This window comes from Calypte anna, chromosome 4A, assembly GCF_003957555.1.
Source record: "Calypte anna isolate BGI_N300 chromosome 4A, bCalAnn1_v1.p, whole genome shotgun sequence".
Lineage (NCBI taxonomy): Eukaryota > Metazoa > Chordata > Aves > Apodiformes > Trochilidae > Calypte > Calypte anna.
The window spans coordinates 9,331,279-9,351,541 of NC_044248.1; positions in this window are offsets into that span (position 1 = coordinate 9,331,279).

The window sequence follows — 20,263 nt, forward strand, 5'->3', positions numbered from 1 at the left end:
TGAAAAGTCACAGAAATTAAAGGAGGCTCATTTAACAAAGTGTGTTTGGATAAAACAAAGTATGAGGGTGCAAACCAATGGACAGAAAACATAACATATATACACAATGGTAGACTAACCCCTAGGTAATCATGACACAGTCAAGTCAGCAAGGGTTGAAGTGCACCAGGTACTCAGTATGAACATTTATTGTGATAATGCAGCAAAAGAGAATTAATTTCAATCTTGAATGTAATGGAAAGAAGCAGGTAAGTGAATTCTTCTCTGCAGTACTGAGAGACCAATACTGGTGAGACCAATACTGAAATACCATCTCATGCTTCTGGAACCTGACTTTCCTAAAGGGAAATCAAAAAATTGGAAAAAAAAAAACCCCAGAGAAGTTATGCAAATGTACTTGAAGTATGCAAAAAATGTCCTCTGGTAAGAATGTTAAAGAGGTCACTGATCAGCCTAACAAAAAGAAGACACAGCGGTGTCTCAAGTAAAACTATTTTTCAGAAGCAGAAACAAAAAGATACTGTAGGGCTTCCCAAACTATCAGGTCAAGTCATCAAGAGAACATCTTTCCTAGGAAATTAATTCTGAACAACTCTAACAAAAAAAAGGGTTTTCTGAAGAAATCAAACAATGAGAGTGATTAACCAGACCAGTATCAAAAGCTTTACTGAATAGTTGATGCCCTCCTTCAGATAAACACTTACATTTTAGAAAACATTTTGGTCAAATAAAAGTTAAACATTAACCACAGTTTTCAATTCAATAGAGAAATAACTGGATAAGAAGTAATGGCTGAATCATCTGGTCCAACTCTATGGGTAAATCTGTGGCTTTACAAAATCATTTTATGCTCAATACCACATCTCCTCCCTTCCCTGTACACATGCAAATGTAAAACATGCAAATTACAAACACCATCAGTTCTTAAGATGTCTTGAAAAGACATCTTTAATTTGCTGTATATTTTACTGTTGAGGACAAGCCAATTAAAGAATTATCACCTCAGCTACCTTGGTTATATCATTTCATTCAGACAGTGTTATCTCCTTGTCTTCCTCACAAGAGTCATGCTGTTATCAAAGTCTTTCTCACAAAATAATTATTTCCTTTTATGATTTCTTCCAACTGGCCAAAGATAAGGGCTTACAGTACATTTGGTTAGTGTTGCAAACAAACAAGAGTAATACCAGAACAGACATAACTAAGCTGAAGTAATCAGCTTTAATAATCACCATTAGTAATCACCATTAATAACCTTTTGATTTCTAATCAATTACAGCTCTGACTTTTGCTGCCACTTTGCTAAAGCCAAAAAGCATCTAAATTACAGAAAAAAATATTTTTATAAAATATTTCTCAATATGCCAGTCCTTGTATTCTTTTGGATTTCCTTTTATCTTCTACTTAATAGCTCTTCACTAAAAAAAATCTATTTTAAAACAATGGATCCACACTTTCTGGTATCTGGCAAAATTATACCCAAAAGAAGGACCCTGATATGGTAAGGCCTTAGAAACTTGCACTTCAGGTAGCACTGCCACATCGTGCTTCACCCTGGACAACTCCTAAGCCAAATGCAGTCATGCTGCTTAACTAACAACATCCTTTATAGAAAACACCTAAAACCACTGCTCATCTTCCTGTGCTTTTAAAATAAAAGTACATCACCTCATCCTCTGCAAATTCCAGACAGGCAACGTATTCTGCTGAAGGTGAAAAGCTTTTCATTGAGAGTCTCTGAAAGGAAATGCATCCAAAACACTATGTCCTACATTGGACAGGATGGTTCAATACACTCAAAGGAAAATTAAAGATGTATATGGTTTTGTATATGTTGTGAAAAAACACAAGTGTTAATAGTCTCTCCAAACACTCATTTTACATAGGGCGGGGAAAGTAAAATACATGAGTTAATCTTTTTTTTCTGTTTGCATTGATAGTTTATGGCTCTAAGAATCTTAAGAAAGCTGAAGATTCAGTGAGTTTATAATTGATACAGACATGAAGGTTTATGATAATTCTAGAGACATCTAGGATTTTAGTCTGCAATACTCTGTAGAGCCCTAGAATAGATGGAACAGCAGCCTTGTTCCAGGATGCTATGATGAAGAGCTTTTCAAGTCATGTAACACTCATTTGCAACAAGAATAATAAAATTAAAGAAGTTGCTGCTGTTGGGATTTTTCATCCTTCAACGTTTATTTATTTAACAATTAAGGACAAAAAGAGTAAAAAGGAAACTGCAAAACTAACAGTTTTGTCACACACAAAGGTCCCTTTTCCCTGACAGCTTTCTAAACCAGCAAACTTAGACTGACACCAGTGTTGAAGGTACAAATCACTCTGCTAAACACAAAAAGGGAAAAGAATGTCTAAAAGATGGCAAATATTTTCCAGTTTTTACCAAGAGAATTCCTTTCAAAGACAAAAGACAACCATAAAGCAAACAAAAAATTTAATGAGACGTGTGAAGTGTTGGCCCATACAAATTTTAAAAGATTGTGAGCTGCCTTACCAAAACGGCCAACAGCAACATGAATACAGAATATAGATGAAGATGAACTAGTCTCTTTCACTTGCCAGTTTTGTCTCAACTTTACTGGTTTTCAATTTAAATAATAAGCAATTCTTCTTTTCTTTTTAAATAATAAGCAATTTCTACTTTTTAACATGTTTGGGGAGGTAATGAGGCAACAGGCGGGCTCTTTGTGTCATGGGTATGGCCAAAACTTTCCTTATAATGCTGTGTGTGTTGATAACTTGGCCAACTTCATGCTCATAGAAAACTATTTCTTTTCTAAAGGCCTCTTCTAACCCCACATTGAAAAAAAAAACCCAAAACCTGAACCTATTCAAAAACCTTCCCTAAATAATTTCCAAAAAAAGCCACACATCTGTTTTCACAGCTGGAAATGATTCAACCATTGGTAACCAGAGAAAAGCTCCACTGTGTTAAAATAGCCCAGCCAAAAACTGGCACTCCAGCAAAGAGGCTACTATGCCAGCACAATCTGAGCAGCTGTCAGGACAACCTTTATTTTTACTGAAAGGGCATGAAATATCCTGATGCTATTACTACTAAACCAACAGATCTTATTGGAAAGATACCACTAGTTGAAAATGGACAATGCAGAAGCACAACTTGCATTTTTCCAATCAAGCAGATTATAATTATACAAGAACAGGGATGTAAAATAATCCACTCTACCCACTTTTCTATAACAGATTCTGAAGGACTCAGCTTCTGGGAATAAAAAAACACAACAACAAAAGAAAAGCCCTTCGTAAATTATTTTTAATTCAACTGTTATTATGAGTGTCAAAAAATCAATTAACAATGCTGCCCTAACTCTTTAGGAAAAAAAGGACTTAGATAAATAGAAAAAGATTATGCCATTTCTTTTCAGCAATATTTTTATTCTCAAAGTAACATCAAAGAACCACAACTCCCTCCCTTCCCCCCCCCCCTTCTTCTGGCTTTGACATCACACAAAGAGTAAAGTATTCCTTTCACTGTTTCTTGTATAGTTGGAGCATCCGAGCTTCTGCACAGTGTTAGCACTTTCTATCCTTGAATATGAATTATTTTAATCCTCCAGCAATTAGTGGTGTCTTGGATGAAAACAAAAAAGGCGACAAGAGCAAACTTACATTTGTTTTGCTAATTTATTTGGTCAGTAGTTCACTTATTGTTTCACATGGCTTAAATATTTAAGTGTGAAGATGTCCTACTTACCATTGTTTTAACCATTACACGTTTTCAGTCATCTCTTTTTTTTTTCCTTTTCTTTTTTTAAACCCTGTTTACAATCCAAAAGGAGTTTCCTATCCTTAAGTATCTTTCACACATGGCTTTCAGCCACTGCCCATAATTTTGCATTTTAATGCACTACCTCTTCATTTCATCACAAGCCCTTTTTCTTGAGAAAGAAAGAGGAATCACCTCTTATTTGCAAATCTGCTTAGCAAAAAAAAAAAAAAAACAAACAAAACCAAAACATACTGAACAAGAAACAATACTGTAAACATCACTGGGTTTCCTTGATCTGCTCATTGTTTTCTTTCTCCCATTGCCATAATTACCATCAAGATTTCTAAGGTACTAGAAGTATGGCAAGTACTTGACAAAGAAAAAGGAAGCAAAGTTCTCTGTCCTCAGTATCTGTGACAGACCCTAACCCAACACACCACACACTGTGGTCTGCTGGATCAAGGCCTAAGCAAACAAGGAGCATACAACTAGCAGACAGACATAAGCAGAACCTTTATAAATACAAACTCAAAGTTTAGCAGATATAGCAAGTCACTGTGCAGCTTGACTCAAGGAGAAAAAAAAACCAAACCAAAACTGACAACAAATGGCTGGAGTAAGTTATTTTGTTGGAGTTTTACAATCCACATACACCCCTGACACAGTAAACTGCTCAGACCAGGGATCCCATGACAACTGAATGTGTTTTATGAAGCCATGCACACATTTCTAAAACCAAGTTCCAGCAGCCCTTCAGGATTCAGTGCTACAACAGACATCCATTCTAAGCTTCAAAAAGTCCCACTGCAAATATGCCCAACATTCACCTCCTGACCCAGTCCAAGACAGTTCATTCAGAAAGTTAAAAAAAAAACCACAAAAACCTACAAAGAAACAAATGGATTTTTGGTCAAAATGGAAAAATAAATAACATTTCACACCCAAGAGCTGCTTCAAAAATAAAATTATGCATCTTAAGCTATGAGCCCCATAGTCTCAAAAGGCAGCTCTAAGGTTGAATACAGCACCTTGCATTGCAAGTTAAACTATTCCCATTTTATTGCTCTTTTTTTTTTTCCACTTAATTACTTCATTTGTGATGTTTACTACAGTGGAGCAAATCAGAAAAGACACCATTAGTCTTTTCTTAATTATCAGAAAAATAAAACTATTGTTTATCTTGTCTACAGCCTGATCAAAGTATGATAGCAATCAGGTTGATGACTGGGTTTTGGTCAGTTTGTAACACAGTTTTTCAAGCACAAAGTAAATTTATCCATTTTAATAATTAGGTAACAATGATGTTCAAGAAATCAGGTCAAGGAAAGCTTACATGATCTTCCCCAAAGGGTCATGATTTCACCAAGAGAAAGGGGAAAGTGTGGGTATATAAATAAAGTTCTGGTTCAGAGAAGCAACTCAGCAAGCCTCAAATCTAGCATCAGCCATAAACAGAAAGAGGTGGGGACAAGACTAAGCATGGAAAAGCTAAATTAAGCAACAGCCTTAAAAGGACAACAAGGAGTCTAATTCTCAAGGACTAAATGAGGCAAATAGGGACTTTTATTTGTATTTCTAGAGTAAGAGTAAGACAGAAGGTGGGTGCAATCAAGACAGTACATTCAGCCAGGGGCTATGTTGCGTACAAAATGGAGAGATGAAATGGGGTTACCAAGGAAAACTGTGAGAAAAAGGCTGGTGAATCCAAGCTGGCAGGAGGCAATGTAGGTGGTGGCTTTATGGTCACAGACTTAGGGGATCAGAAATAAACATACATGCAAACCAGTATGCAGAAAATCATCAGGATTCAGACACCCTCCTTCCTTGAAAGGAAGGGCTTGAAAATGTTGCTTGAATCATGTCCTTTGGTTTTATGAAGTCTCTTCAAGAAGAAGAGAATGAGCTGGATTCTGGACTGTCTCTCACATTAATTTTGGCCATGGATTGGTATTTTTTCAAGTAGTGATAACTCATTAATACAGAAACGTATTGTACCAACTAAGAGTGAAAAGAGTGAAAACTTGTTTTGTGAAATTCATTACAATATTCCCTTCCAGGAGAGACTTAGAGCATTCACTCATTCAAGCAACTCTAAACACATCTTCCTTTTCTTTATCCTTCTAGTAACAAGGACCTAGATGAGAAGTTCAAAAGTGGCAGAAAAATTCACACCACCTTCAGCAGGCTTTGTATACAGCCTGCAACACATTCTCTTCATTCAATCTTGGTCTGCTAATTCCAGAATACTATGAAATGTTCTAATCATCACCAGGGTGATTTATGGCTCAGTGCTCCCCTTCTGGAACATTAGTACAGGTGAACATACAGGAGAAAAGCTTCTCACAAGGACTCTGCAGAAGCAATCTGCAGAGTTTAAAAAATGCATATATTATATGTCATGTATTTTGTGAGAGAGATGGTTAAATATTCTATAAACAATCACTAAATTGTCAATGGAACTCAATAAGTGTTATTTTAAAAAACCCTAATTATTTATTACAATAACCAGCCACTGTTACCATTTTGTATGTGAAGGTTTGTAAACTATTTCTATTTGAGAAGTAATTGATTCCATTTTTATCATTTGCTCAAGTTTATGCGGTTGTTCACATCCAAAGAGATGATAACATCTATTTGCTGCAAATTATACATTATAATTCCTCATTCAAAGGCTGTAATGGAAAACAAAATGCTAATTTATGCTGTAGCAGAAGTATAGAATCATAATCACTCATTGTTAACATTAGGAACGACAGTGCTCTTGCAAATAATAAAATGGGTTAAAAATGTGGAGGGCTTTTGTGAGCCAAAGTCCCAGTGCCTACTCGCTCATGTGAGTGATCAAACAAGTGATCAAACGAACCTTTTCTCTTCATGCCAACAAAAACTACCCCTTTTTGAGGGGAAGAATAATGGCCCTATGATTGCAATATATGGATGGATGGATGTCCAGTGACCATCCTACCCATGCCTCTCCAGCCAGCTTCCCAAACACAGGCTCTCTGCTAGCTGAATCAGACCACGTGCAGCAGAAATCCACACAAATCACATAGAACTGTAAGACTGGTGCTGAGGGTCTGTCATCAACACTATTTGCTTCCTGCCATCCACTTCAGGGTGGAGCTTGTTTAATTCTTTAACTTCACCCTAGCTCTGGTGTCACCTCATTATTTGCATGTCAATTTGCAGCTCAAAGGCACCAGGGATAGTTCTGGAATACATCTCCCAGTTCAGTTCTATCCAAAAGGAATTCCAACAAGAACAACCCACAGCATTAACCAAAGCACAGCAGAAACGGGATGGATGCAGCACACTCCTACTCCCAAGGGAAAGTGCTAGTGTAGATAAACCTCTCATCACCTCAAGTCCCAGTGAGTTCATATGGAATCGAGAATGCCCTATTTGTCCCTCAAAAATCAGGGCTATAGAGTCACAGGTGTCATGTGCAGAGCAGGGGTCACTCAGCTATTAATCTCTCTTCACTTTAATTTTACCTTTAAAGACAGTAATACACAGCAGAAGGGAAATCTCAGTTGCCACTTATAGAGGACACAGAGTCTAAAACAAAAAATATTGTAAAAAATTTAGTTTTCCAACCTTTGCAGCCATGTAGGTTTTTAATGTACAGGAAGATTTGCTCACACAGCAAACAGACACATCAGAGGAAATTTAAAAAAAGCCCCAACCCAACAGATTAGGACTGTGCACCTGCTCTTCCACATTTCATTAAGCCTCTACACCTAAATGTACATCAGGTTCTCTTCTATGTGCATCCGTTGTGCTGGTATCCCTCAGTGATACCTTCTGGTCATGGAGAGACAAACTGAATTGCAAGCATCCATACTGCCTCAGGAAAAAACATTTAAAAACTCATTAACTTTTGGTAAGTTAGATCAGATGATTATAAGCTAAATTATAAATGCCAACTAATATGTTCAAAAACATATATTTGTAAATAAGCTACCATTTGTAAACAAGTCTCTCTAACTTCCATTATATACCTCAAATCCCTGTAAAATAATGCCAAATTATACCAGCTTTTTTTGGTTATTATGTTATCAAAAATTGAAAACTGCCTTTTTGGTGACCAAAATAAAGTTCCACCACTTCGTGTAGTAAATCATTTTACTGCTGCCCTTTTATATTTAATACCCTTCTGCAGTACACATTTATCTCTACACTAGCAAAGTGTACTCATTGATTTCCTATGGTCTCTCTGGAAGAAGGTTCTGCTTCCCTGATGATGAGTACAAAGGGTGGATGACCCCATTCTCATTCCAATGCAAACCCTGCACTTTTACATTTCTGCTTAGACCACATGAACGTTTGACCAGCTAAGAATTCCCTTGCCCTGCCCTCTTCCTACAGAACACATTGCTAGAAATACAGGCATTTTCTCCTGAACACAACTATATTTTTGAAAATCCCATTTTATGTATAAAGCACTAAAACGCATTAGTTCATCACAGCCATAACAGTAACTTACAATCTGCACATAAGCCTTTCTTCTAAACTATGATACAAAAATCTTGCCCATTTTCTGCATGTGCTTTAAACTCCTCTTATTGTGCTGTACTGTACCAGCATTCAGCTCTGGGGCATGAGGAAATGGTTTGTACCCAGTTTAAACTGAGCTTTTTTTGCTAGAGAAGACTCCCATCAGAAAGCACTGCTGTTTCATGCAGAATGTGGATAGGTTTATTACACAACAACCAAAAAAACAATACATGAAGTGGACAGAAAATACCTTTTGAAATCTACTCTCTAAGTGCTATGTGGTGGCACTGGAGACCCTTGAAAACAAATGGTGACATTCACTAATGGTCACTGAAACTTTCCAAAGTTACTGTATTGAATGATCAAATTAAGGCACTGATCTCTCATAGAAAAAAACCCACATTTAGTAACAAATTTTTTTTTGCTGGTATGCCAAGAAAATGGGTCTCTTCAGTTTCACTTTCATTTTCACTGTGTTCCACTTTTCTGGCTTTCCCCAACATACAACAACTCTTGGATACAGAAAAGCTGTGAAAACTTCTAATACAGATTACATTTTTTTTAAATTACCAAATCTTTTCAGATACTACTAAAGCCAAATTGCTACTTTTTCTCAACCAATTTAGTTTTGACAGTGTCTTTTTAATTTACAGAAATATTACAGACCTTGCTAAAATATAACTGAAATTGAATGATGGTTTTATTCCATTGGCTTTCACAGCCAAATAACGTACTACTATCGACCAAGTTTTTTCCATTCATCACCCTCACACACACACATACTTAGTATATGCTATACATGTGCATTGCATTAACAAGAACTCATCTGAAATATTTCCAGACCTGCACAGACTCTGAGCTAACCCATTCAAATATTTAAAAAAAAAAATAAACAAGCAAACAAAAATATCCCAAAACAACAGAAACCATGGAAACAAAAGTAAGAAGTCTCACTGGCTATGGACCAAAACAGAAATGGCCATTGGACCTGCTCTACTTAAAATGCTTTAAAGCAATATACTTCATCCAACCCAGTACCCCAAAAATACTGGCAGAAAGCTCTGTCTGCACTGGGGTACTTTTGCCCCTGCATACAAAGAGCCAAGCCACAAAGCTGGCTCTTAGCTTAGTCTTTCACTGACTTAATAATATCCACAGAACACATTCTGTGGAATTATGCTTCACGAAGTAAGTACTGCCATGTTTGAACACACAGGACAAAGAGATGGTACCAGGTAACAAGCCCTCAGCTCCTCAGCTGAGTGTTGAAGGGAAGAAACTACAAAATAAGAGCAGTCATCAGGCTGCATACTCTCACTTTACTTCTGTACTGCAGAGATTTTCTTGAGGTCAAATTAATATAGGCATCCAGATTTATGCCAGAGCCATAGAATTTCATTCATAAACTACATTTCAAATTATTTTCAAGCACTTCCCAACCATATAGATTAGCAACACAACAATGTATCCAGTTCTGGACTGGAAAGTGAAAAATAATTAATACAAATAATGCTGCCAGTTCAGCATGGACAGATTGCGCCCAAAAATATTACTGCTCTTGCAAGGCTGAATACCCCCTTTGCAGTACTTAGAAATAGCTGTTCTTTCCTCATGACTACTAATTAAGAAACAGATGTAAAGAGAATTTCAGTAAGCCAGAAGACACTCTCAGGAAGTTTCTGGCAAACACACATTGAAGAAATAAAGAACTAAATGTAGAATGTGTATTGTAAGTCTAAAAATGCAGATCATGGAATGAATCAACAGGAAATCTGCTGGATATTCCTTCGCCTCAGGTTTATACACATTGCAAAGACAACGCAGCTAAGCTTATGCAACTGTAATTCTTGGTTCTTAGGATTTAGGTCTGCAAGTCTGTCTAGCCTAGAATTTAGCATAATGGTTAAATCCCTGTACTAATATAATGTAAAAAAAAGTCAGCAAACTGCAAGAGAATAATCAATCCTTTTGGAGTTCTCCTTGGTAATGCGGAGCCTTATTTGTAACTATTATAGAGCCTTATTTTCTGGAAGACTGTCTCAGAAATGGATTCAAAACAGACTTCTTAAAGTTACCAGACATAATTTTTCTGCTACAAGCCTTTCGGAGACACACTCTGAAATTTAATATGCAATGGGAAAGGTTCTTTCCAAGAATACTCCCAACAAATCACACATGTAATATTGTCCTTAAAAACAAACTGCAAAAATGCATCAAAAATATAAAAGTTGAAACGCATCTCTCAGCATTCCTGGATTATAAAGCAAATGTCCTGCCTCTGCTTTCATAACAGTCAGACAGTATATTATGCTTCCAGAAGAAATCACTGTTCTCTTTAACCTGACTGGTTCTATTATTAAGTCTTCCTTTGATTACTTATACCCTCATTAAAGGCTCGAGATGCCAGGAAAAGACTCTTTTAGTAAGCTATGGCTGAACTACTATTGATATTATACAAGGGATCCTTTTCCTCATACTAGATGTATAGAGTGCATCATATTGATCTAGGAATAAAAAACTATTTTTCCAGCAGTCAACCCATCTTCTCATCTCAGCACTTTGTTCTAAAGTTTTTCTGTTTGCTGTTTTGTTTTAAACAGAGTATACAAAACAAACCCTGTTTCAGCGAGGTTGCTATATTTAGCAAGAAGAAATGGTCTGCGAGCTTGTTGGGGGTTTTTTTGGATGCAATTCAGGTAAAAACAAACAAACACGAATATGGCTGACTGTCAAATTTAAGCCAACTCTGCCTTTTTTAAGTGTTAAAACTTGTAAGAAAAATCTAATTGCAGCAAAATCCCATATTCATCTTGATGTCATATTCAGACCAACATCTACTGTGCTAACCCTCAGCTGATGAATTTGACTGATGTAAATGCTAACGTAATACGGAAAAGATGAAAATAGAAAGGAGCCTTGAGCACCATAAAGAATACGTGTCTCAAAAATTCTTCTCATCTTCACTCTGGAAAGTGTTGCAAGCTCATCTGTTCCCGCTGCAATGCTATGTAATGATTACACCTTCTCCTTCTAAACTCCTTTCCTAATCATGCATATTTAATTCAACTTTGTGTATATATCCGACAGTTTACACAGCCCTTCTATAAATAGATCTGCATCCTGACTTATGTTCCCCGTTTTTCCTTAGATACAGTTCAACACTGGTATTTAGAACAGCTCAACTCTGGATTTCTCAGTAATTCTTCCTGCTTCCATTGTGATACGGGTTTGATCTCCTGAAAAGAAATGCGAGGGAACCTACCATTTCACAATGCCACTCTTTCACGGAACTGTTTCGCTACAGAATAAAACTAACTTCAGATAATGGAACTGGTTTAAACCTGATTTTATTGTCTGCTTCCCTAACCATTTTCCTCCTCCGATGGTTTAGAGGCAGTCTCCTTCCGACCACCTTCCCTTCGTACCAGGCAAAAGCCCTTGTTGAACCTCACTCAGTTCCTTGCACGGGCCCGTCTTTAGCAGGGTAACAATACCCGCTCTCTGCTCACATACACGCTCCGGCACCGCCTGTGCACAGGTACGAGGGTGCCCCGAGTGCGAGCAGCCAAGCGCACCCCGGGCAGGGCTCGGCGGCACCGGCAGCTCCTCGACATCGCCGGCGGAACGCAGCGACCCAACTTACGCCGCAGCCACCCCTGGGCAGCCGGGCAGGCCGTGGTGCTGGGGGACAGGACAGTGAATTCGGGCAGCCCCCCCCCCTCCTCTCTCTCTCTCACAAACACACACACACACACACACCTTGCTGCGAGGGGCGGCTCTTGGCCAGCGCCCTGCCCGGCCTCATCAGCCGGGAGCCGGCGGCGGCCGCCACGAACCCGCCGAGGGCCACCTGCCGCCCTCCCGCCCCGCCGGCGACACCTGACGGCTTCACGGAGGTAGAGAGGGGCTTCGGAGCACTCGGGAGACAGCCTCAGCGGTGGCTTTGGGCTTGGTACGCGCCCCTGTCTGACTGTTCCCCACACGAACACCCCCTTCCTCCTCAGCACCACCGAGCCTGACTTGCTCCCTGCTGGGAAAGCTCTCCCCAGACCGGGGCGGCAAACTCTGCAAGCGGCTTTATCCTGCACAAGGCGCCTTCCAAGATGGGCCCAGCAAGTGTTCCCTCGCACCCGGGACACCAGAGACCTCTATGTGTTCGGCTGCTTTAAAGGGACGACACGGCTGTCAGGGCTCCAGGGCCCCACCGTGACGGCCCCGGCCCCTCAACTCCGCCGGCCGCCCGCTCCCGGGCTCGCCGCTGCCGGAGGGGACCCCGCGCCTCGCCGCTCGGTGTTAACTCCTGGAGGCAAGGAGCAGCGCTCGGCTTCTCCATCCCTAGCCGCGAGGTGTAACCTTAAACTGGCAACTGCTCGCTAGTTTGGGCATTTCAGTCTCCTGGAAACCGGGGCTGCGGGCTGCGCGTTTTTCCATGAGCTCAACCTGCTCTGCCCCCTCAGACTCCCCCCTCCTCGCCTCGCCAGAGCCCCGGGCTGCCCGAGGTGCCACTGGCGGCTCTCCCGGCCCCGCTCGGCGATGCCCTTCCCCTGCTCTGCAGCCCGCGTCCACCCGCTCCCCAACTTTTCCCTGTCACAAGCAGCAGAAAGCCCCTTCCTTCCTTCTTTCCTTCCACACACCCGCCCGTGACACTCACACCGATATAGTTTATAAATGACAGTTGCCTGTAGACTTTCACCAAACAAGCAGCGGGGGCAGCAGACTACAACAGTTATTTAATTAAAGACGTTTCGGAGGCTCCCAGAATAGCTCTCTACCTCCGAGGCGCGATTTCTGGTTTCTCCCCACTCTCCTCCTCATTCCAACCACCCCCCCGGGGCCGGCGGGAGAGAGAACCCGACCCAGCCGGAGGAGCCAGCGATACCCAGCTGCTCGCTCCGCAGTGCACAGTCATCAAAGTTAAGTACGTGGAGGGGGGTGAGGGTGGGCGGGGGTGAATCAGGAAAGATTCGGCAAGCCGAACTACTTCCACCTAGGCAGGATCCGAAATTACGAGGTCGGATGCATATGCGGCCATTTCTGAGGGAAAGGAGAAGGGAGGGGGGGGTGCGGGGGTCCTGTCGCACCAAGCCTGCCACTCGCACTCCTGCTCCCCCCGCCCCGGCAAACTCGCCTGGAGGCTCCCGGAGGGGTCCCCCGTGCCCCCCTCCCCTCTTCCTGCAGCTCAGGGGGAGGCTCGGGGACGCTTCGCTCGAGTTGCCTCGTTGTGCCCCGAGTTGCTCCGGGGTAACGCGCAGCTCTCCGCGCACTACGGCTCCCGCTCCTCTTCCTCACGGGAGGGGCGGAGGCGGAGGGAAAGGGGATGAAAGGCACACGGAAAAAGGCTCTTTTTTTCCTCATTTCTTTCCTCGGCTGATTCTCACACACACACACACACGCTGAACAGAGAGACTTCCAGCCCCTTCCTGCACGCGCAGTCAACCAACCACCTCGGCTTCCCCCGAGGAGCCCGGCAGGCGCAGCACCGTCCACCTCTTACCTGGTTGTAGGAGGTCTCCCAGGAGGAGGTGTAGTTGTAAAAGAAGGAGGAGAAGCAAGCGTCTTCTGACAGCCCGCAGCCAGCCATCCTCTGGGCGCAAAACCTCTTTTCGGGAAGGCACGCAGCAGCCTTCGCAAACTCTTTGCCTTCTTGCGCGATCGCTGCCGCCGCCGCCGGTGCTGCCGCCGCGGAGCGTGCCCGCAGCTTCGCCCCGGCGCTGCGGGCGGGCGCGCTGAGCCTGGATGGCGAAGAGGGGTCGCGTGTGTGCGCCTGTGTGTCTGTCCGTCTGTGTCTGTCGGTCGGTCTGTCGGTGTGTGTGTGTGTGCGCGCAGCTGTGTGTGGCGGCGCGGAGGGGCCGCGGCCGGCGTCACGTGCGCGCGCTGACTCCGGCGCTGCCGCCGCCGCCGCCGGCGGGGGGGAGAGGCTGCGCTACCGACCCCGGTACTGAGTCACCAGCACCGGCAGAGCGCTCCATCCCCACCCAGAACTCCCCCCCCCCGCCCTCCGCCTACTCCCCGGCAGCGCAGCCTGCGCAAGGGAACGACGGGGGCTCCTGGCCGACCGACCGCCGGACCTGCAACTGCTACCGCGGCGCGGAAACGAACGGGCAAGTGGCGACGCGCGTCCTTCCCCCGCCGCGCCGGGGCAGCGCCGCCACGGGCGGGACCGCCCTCCCGGCCCCGGCCCGGCCCACACGCCCCGCCCCGTGCCGCACCGCGCCTCGCCTGAAAAGTTGGGAGCTGGCTCGTACACTCCGGGATCCGAAACCGGAGAGGGGTGCGAGAGAACCGGCGCGACCCCGGCGCTGAGACCCGGGCCGCGATGGGCGGCAGAGAGAGAAAGGGGCTGTGAGCCATCTCCCGCCCACGGGAAACTTCGCTTCAGAGTCCTCAGCCCCTCCCCCTCTGCCAGGTACGGTCCCCCCCTCCCCCTGGTTTAGGGTTATTTTGTGTGTGCGTGCGTGGGGAAACGTTTTCCTCGGCATCCTGTTGTCACGGCTCAAGAGCAAAGCGGAATAGTTTGCGTTTTCCTTCCAGGCGTCTCCGTGTGAGCACAGAAGTGGCACCGGCAGCGCGGCTGTCATCCCGCCCGGGCCATGTGGCACCCGCGGGGACACGGACGCTCCACGAAGACCCCCGGGTCCACAAGGGACCCTCCCGGCCAGAAGGAAGAGAAAAACCGGCGGCCCTAGAAGCTGTCCTCCAATTGTTCCTCGGACACAGTGAAGTCACACTGACATGTAATGATTTTCAAGCGTTTGCCAAACAATTAGAGGAAATTTGGATTACATTGGCCCTGTTTCCTTGAGTGTTCCTCATCCTGATGGCACACCCAGCACCTCAAGCACTGTCCTCTGACAAAGGGAACATTTTCTTCACTAATTAACACTAACAAAAGGAAACTCAATTAATGGAAATAAAATAACATAAGTGGTAACTGTTCCATTTCATATAAGAATATATTCAATGGTTTCCATTTTTTCTAATAGAATTTTTTCTTCCAACCCATAACTGGTTTGGTAAGCAGCACCCAGCACACTCACAGCAGCCCATGAGCCTCCACAGAAAAGACCAGAGATGGTTTTCTGCCACAACTCTTGATCAAAAGCCTGCTGAAGCCTCTCTCTCCCCCTCATCCCATACTTTAAGGAAGGAATCACCATTTAGTAACACCCATGGAATCCTTTGACCCTTCTCTTTGTTGCGGAATCTTATCTTCTTCAGTTTCCAAATGTGGCATGAACATGGAATGCCATGAAACGTACTGAGTGTAGTAGAAACCCATCTTTTTCACGTGAGTTGACTTTGCCTGAAGGAAGGCCAGCCAAGAATACCTGAATTCACTATCCAGAGGAACCTTTGTGACAGGCAGCTCTAGTCCATGTGAGGTGAAAGAGCCTGTCACCCTGCCCTAAGCCAGATAAAAACACAGCAGGAAGGTTCCCAGCAACAGAATATGGAAACTACATCAGGAACCAGGTGTTCACTATGTCCACAGTGATTTGTTTCTAAAACTGCTTCAGTATTTTCCTTCAGAGACTTCCATCAGTGGCCCACTAAACTTCATGTAGTTTAAGAATTTATTTCAGCTTTTCAGACAGCAGTTAAGGCATAAAATTCCTTTCTACTTCGCCATCCTTTTTGAATTGGTTTATTCTCTTTTAGGGGTCAGTGATTAAAGCATCTTGCCTCTAAAATCTTAAGCAACTTGACACTGTATGCTTCATCTCAAGTCTTAGTGCATTCCATCCTCAATCTGTACTCCAGCATAGCCCAACCCCTGGGTTATTTAATCTGCTTGTAAAATTGGCTCTAAAACTCTATGGTTTGTATCCAAGTTCTTATATTTTGAACTGAAAGTCCTACCATTTGGACTCTTCTCCTTTCTCTTTTTTTTCCTAATATCTCCTGTATTTATACACTCCAGTTGGTGGCATTTATCTCAGTTCCTCTCCTCTAGTGAGAGACATACTGTCTGTCCCTCCAGTGCAGTGTTCTCCAGTCTCAAAACATCACAAGTTCCTAAGTGTCTGGGGTTTATCTTTTTTTTTTTTTTTTTTTTTTTTTTTTTTTTTTTTTTTTTTTTTTTTTTTCCCCCTTCAAACCTTGTTCCTCATCCTGCTGTTAACCATTTGGTCTAGCTCAAAATCTTTTCAGCTGAAAATCTTTTCAGCTGCCCTTGGAGTAGCACCACTGGTAGGAGGTTAAGCTTAATTGCCCAGTGATCAGACACTAATTGAGATCTAGCTGTAGCTTTTTCCTTACACCTGCAAGACACCCAGAACCTACTCAAGGCCTCTGCAGAGCATGCTGCTGCTGGCAGCAAAACAAGATCTGCAAATTTATTTATAACATTATGTATTGCTCCTCCATACCATTTGTAGATGTTTTCAGTCAACCAGCCCTTACTGCAGTGACTAATAATCTGTCTGTCGCTTGATTTAGCACACTAACATCATCACTAACACATCGTGTTGCTGGGAGGCTGAGGATGAAGCAAACAGCTCCGTGTGTTACTTCCATTACTAGAAGAGTGTAACCAAACATAATAAAATCCACAAATAACCATCGCCTGCCATCCCAGTGTGCTAACAGCTCTATAGGATAGATGCTAAGTGTATTCTTCAGTCCTGTGGGTGGGAAGGAGTAAAGTGGAGATGCTTTAAAACAAACTCTTCTGAGCAATTTGGAACAAACGGATTGATGAGGGCGGAGGAAACAGCAAAACTCAGGAAATGTTTGAATAACAAAAGTAACCCCAGGATAACCATTAATACTCCATCTGTGCTGAAAGAAAGAGGGCTGGTGCAGGTGGGATGGAGAAAATTGCTCAGATCTCTTCAGAGACACACACAGCATAATACAGCCACAGGACTAGGCAAAAGGACTGTGAAGCTGCTAGAAAGGCATCTTGTCAAATATAGTCTAGATTTAATTTGGTTTGCTCTTTGCTTCCATGTTTTCAGCCTAAAGACTTTCGAAGTCTATTAAATAAACCAGAAACTGGTTGTGGGGTTTTTTGGGGGGAGAGAAGCGTGGGGGAGGTTGTTGTTTTGGTTTGGTTTTTTATCTGCAAATCCTGTCTAGTGTGGGAATAAAGTAAATCACAGTGAAGCTTTCCAATAGAGGCTGGTCCTGTCTTCTCAGAGACAGCATCCTCATTCCCCTGAGGCTGGTGCACAGAGACAAGGCTAAGGCCAGGAACTGCTGTGGGAGCCAATAACAGAATTGGCATCACCAAGTGCCAAGTTCTGTGAGAAACCTTTCAGTGACTAAAGGTAGCCCACTGCTGCAGGGAAAAGCCAGAACATCATGAACACCTCTTCCTTTTCTTTATGCAGAGTGATCTTTTGAGAAATGCCATGAAAAGCAAGGCTTCTAGAGGTCTTTGGTTGGAGAGGTATATGGAGAAATTGGGATAGAAAAGATACTCATCTTCAATTTACATGTTCCATGTAAGCAGATTTGTATCAAAACAGTCCCAAGGGGATCAGGACTCAGCTCAGCTGCAATCTCCAATTTAAGATTCTACAGCACAAAGTAATACTCTTGTGGCTGTACATTTTGTTTAGTGTCCCTCTAATAATCAGTGTAGCATATAAACTGAGTGCTGTGGTTCCTATTATTTTTAAAGCTTGTGATAATAAATACCTCAACATGTTTTATGTGTTATATTATTTCATTCAACCATTGTCTTTTTTTTTTTTCTTCCAAAGTTTAGTTTAGAGCCTTAGATAAAATAAAATTTTCTTATTCCACACTTTACTGGACTTTGTGAGTTGAAAATCCCTTCTCACAGGGCAAAAGCCTGTAATATCAGATATTCTAGGAAAAAGTTAGAAGCTGTCCCTGTATCTTATTTGCAGGTGAAAAAAACCCTAATAATTCTACTTAGCCTGTTCATAAGTGCATAAAAGCATTTTAAAGTCAATTAAGACAGTCCATAAAAATTGGAGAGGAAAGGCTCTAAAAGTCTGCTGATAGGTTTTCTATTAGGGTAATACTTGAAAGCTTCCTTAGCACCTTCCATCAAATTATTTCATTTTGCTTTATGAACACCTCTAGAGCTAGGTATTAAATCCTTTTAATACTCCAGATCAACAGTTTAAGTACCAGACCCTGGGAAAAGCCAAGCAATGTTTTTAGACAATGTTTATAAAAGCAATTAGCCCCAGAGGAGCAAAAACCTACTTACAGCAGAAATAAGTGGAGATTCCAGAGCGTTTAGGTTTCTACTTAACTTTCAAGATAACTCATGTCTATAATAAAAAAAATACAAGATTAGGTATAAGTGAGATTGAAACCACCACCAGTGGATGAGAGCACAGCAACCACAGTCACCTTCAAAGTATTGTTTCAGTTTTCTGCCTTTTTTCCTTGGCTTCTTGCTGTATTCTAACTAAAATCCAGGTGATTTTTTTTAACCTTCACTTGGCTATGCAGCCCAATTCCAAGGTACCTGAAAGAGTTGGAGTTCCCCAGAACAGATTCCACATGTTGAACTTGTCAGCCTCAGCAAATGTGCAAATTTTCCAGTATTAGCATCACAGATCAAGATGAATCAAAACACAGCTTTTCTAAGGTACCTTGGAGCAACACTCCCAAATTTAAATTACTTGCCATCATTCAAAAAATACAAGGTTCTGCTGAAATAAAATTGCATTCAGAAATCCGAATGTCATTGATCAAAGTACAGATAATGTCTACTTCCCATCTACTGCATGGAGGTGGTACAGGAATTTATCAGAATCGGCCTCTCTAAAGTTCTGTTATGTCCACTAGACCTCTTATGACTGTATATATCACTGAAATATCTGAATGATGTCAAACACCACATTAAACCAGGTGACTTAACATCTGCTGTTCTTCCTCATCAAAAAGGCAGCAGTGTTGTGCTGGAGTCTTTGCTGTCTATGGTAAGAGAAGAAACGTTCAAAAAAATGTTCTTTGCAATAAAGCAGAAAGTAACAAGGTTCTAGATGATTGTCAGTTGAAATTTGTTAAACCACTTTGTATTTATGGTTACTGCACAGACAAGCTTTACTCTCATTTCAGAAAGTTGTTACACCAAAGAAATAACTGGTGCTGGCTTGTGGTCTTCATCCCAGAGCCAAAACCAGGCTGTCTTGAAGTAAAAAAAACAAGACCTGGAATATAAATAATTTTTTTAAGGTTGCTAGATGGTTAAGGCTGAAAACACTGCTGTGCTTCATCTGGAAGATAAAAAGATAATTGAAGGTAGATGACTGCCTAAGACTGAATGGCTACTCCAAGAAAGAGAACAGTAGGAAAGTTTGGGGTTTTTTCATCAATACTGCTGTAAACCAAAAATTACTAACAAGGTTCGCTAAAGCCATCTAAATGTAAGGACCAATTGCAAATAGACAGCTTCAGAGAAAACTGTACATTTTCCAAAATGTTTGGTTCTCACCATCAGTCAATTATTTGCCTTGCCTGAGTTCAGATTCAGTTGCTTGCTCTTCATCCAAGAGCAAATCCCAACTAAGCATTGGGTCATCTTGATAATTGGAGTTATGTGTAACAGGCAACTGAATGAAGTAAAGCTGATTATTTGAAAAGTAAGAAAAAAAAAAGAGCTAGGAGTTTAAAAGCTAGATTACATGAATCTTTGCTCATCTCAAAAATGCAGGAAATTATTTTCCTTGAATTCTGCAAGATCAAGTGTGCCACTGATTAAAACTTTGTCTACTGAAGTGGAAGAGCAGAACACTGATGAGTTTGATTGTCCTGATATTTTCAAGAGAGATATTTTCAATGAGACTGTTAACAAAATGAAGCCACTATGATAATTTAATTCCTAGTTCAGGCCTTCCAGCAGCTTTTCAACAGGAGTAATCTCCATCAGTTCAATACCCTGAAAATTATAAATACCAACCAGTGAATACGTGCCATTCAAATGTAGGCAGGCATGAACTTATGAGGTAGTTCATAACTTTTATAGTCTCACCACCAATTAACAATGTAAATAAATTACTAAAGCCCTATCAGATTCTTGCTTCC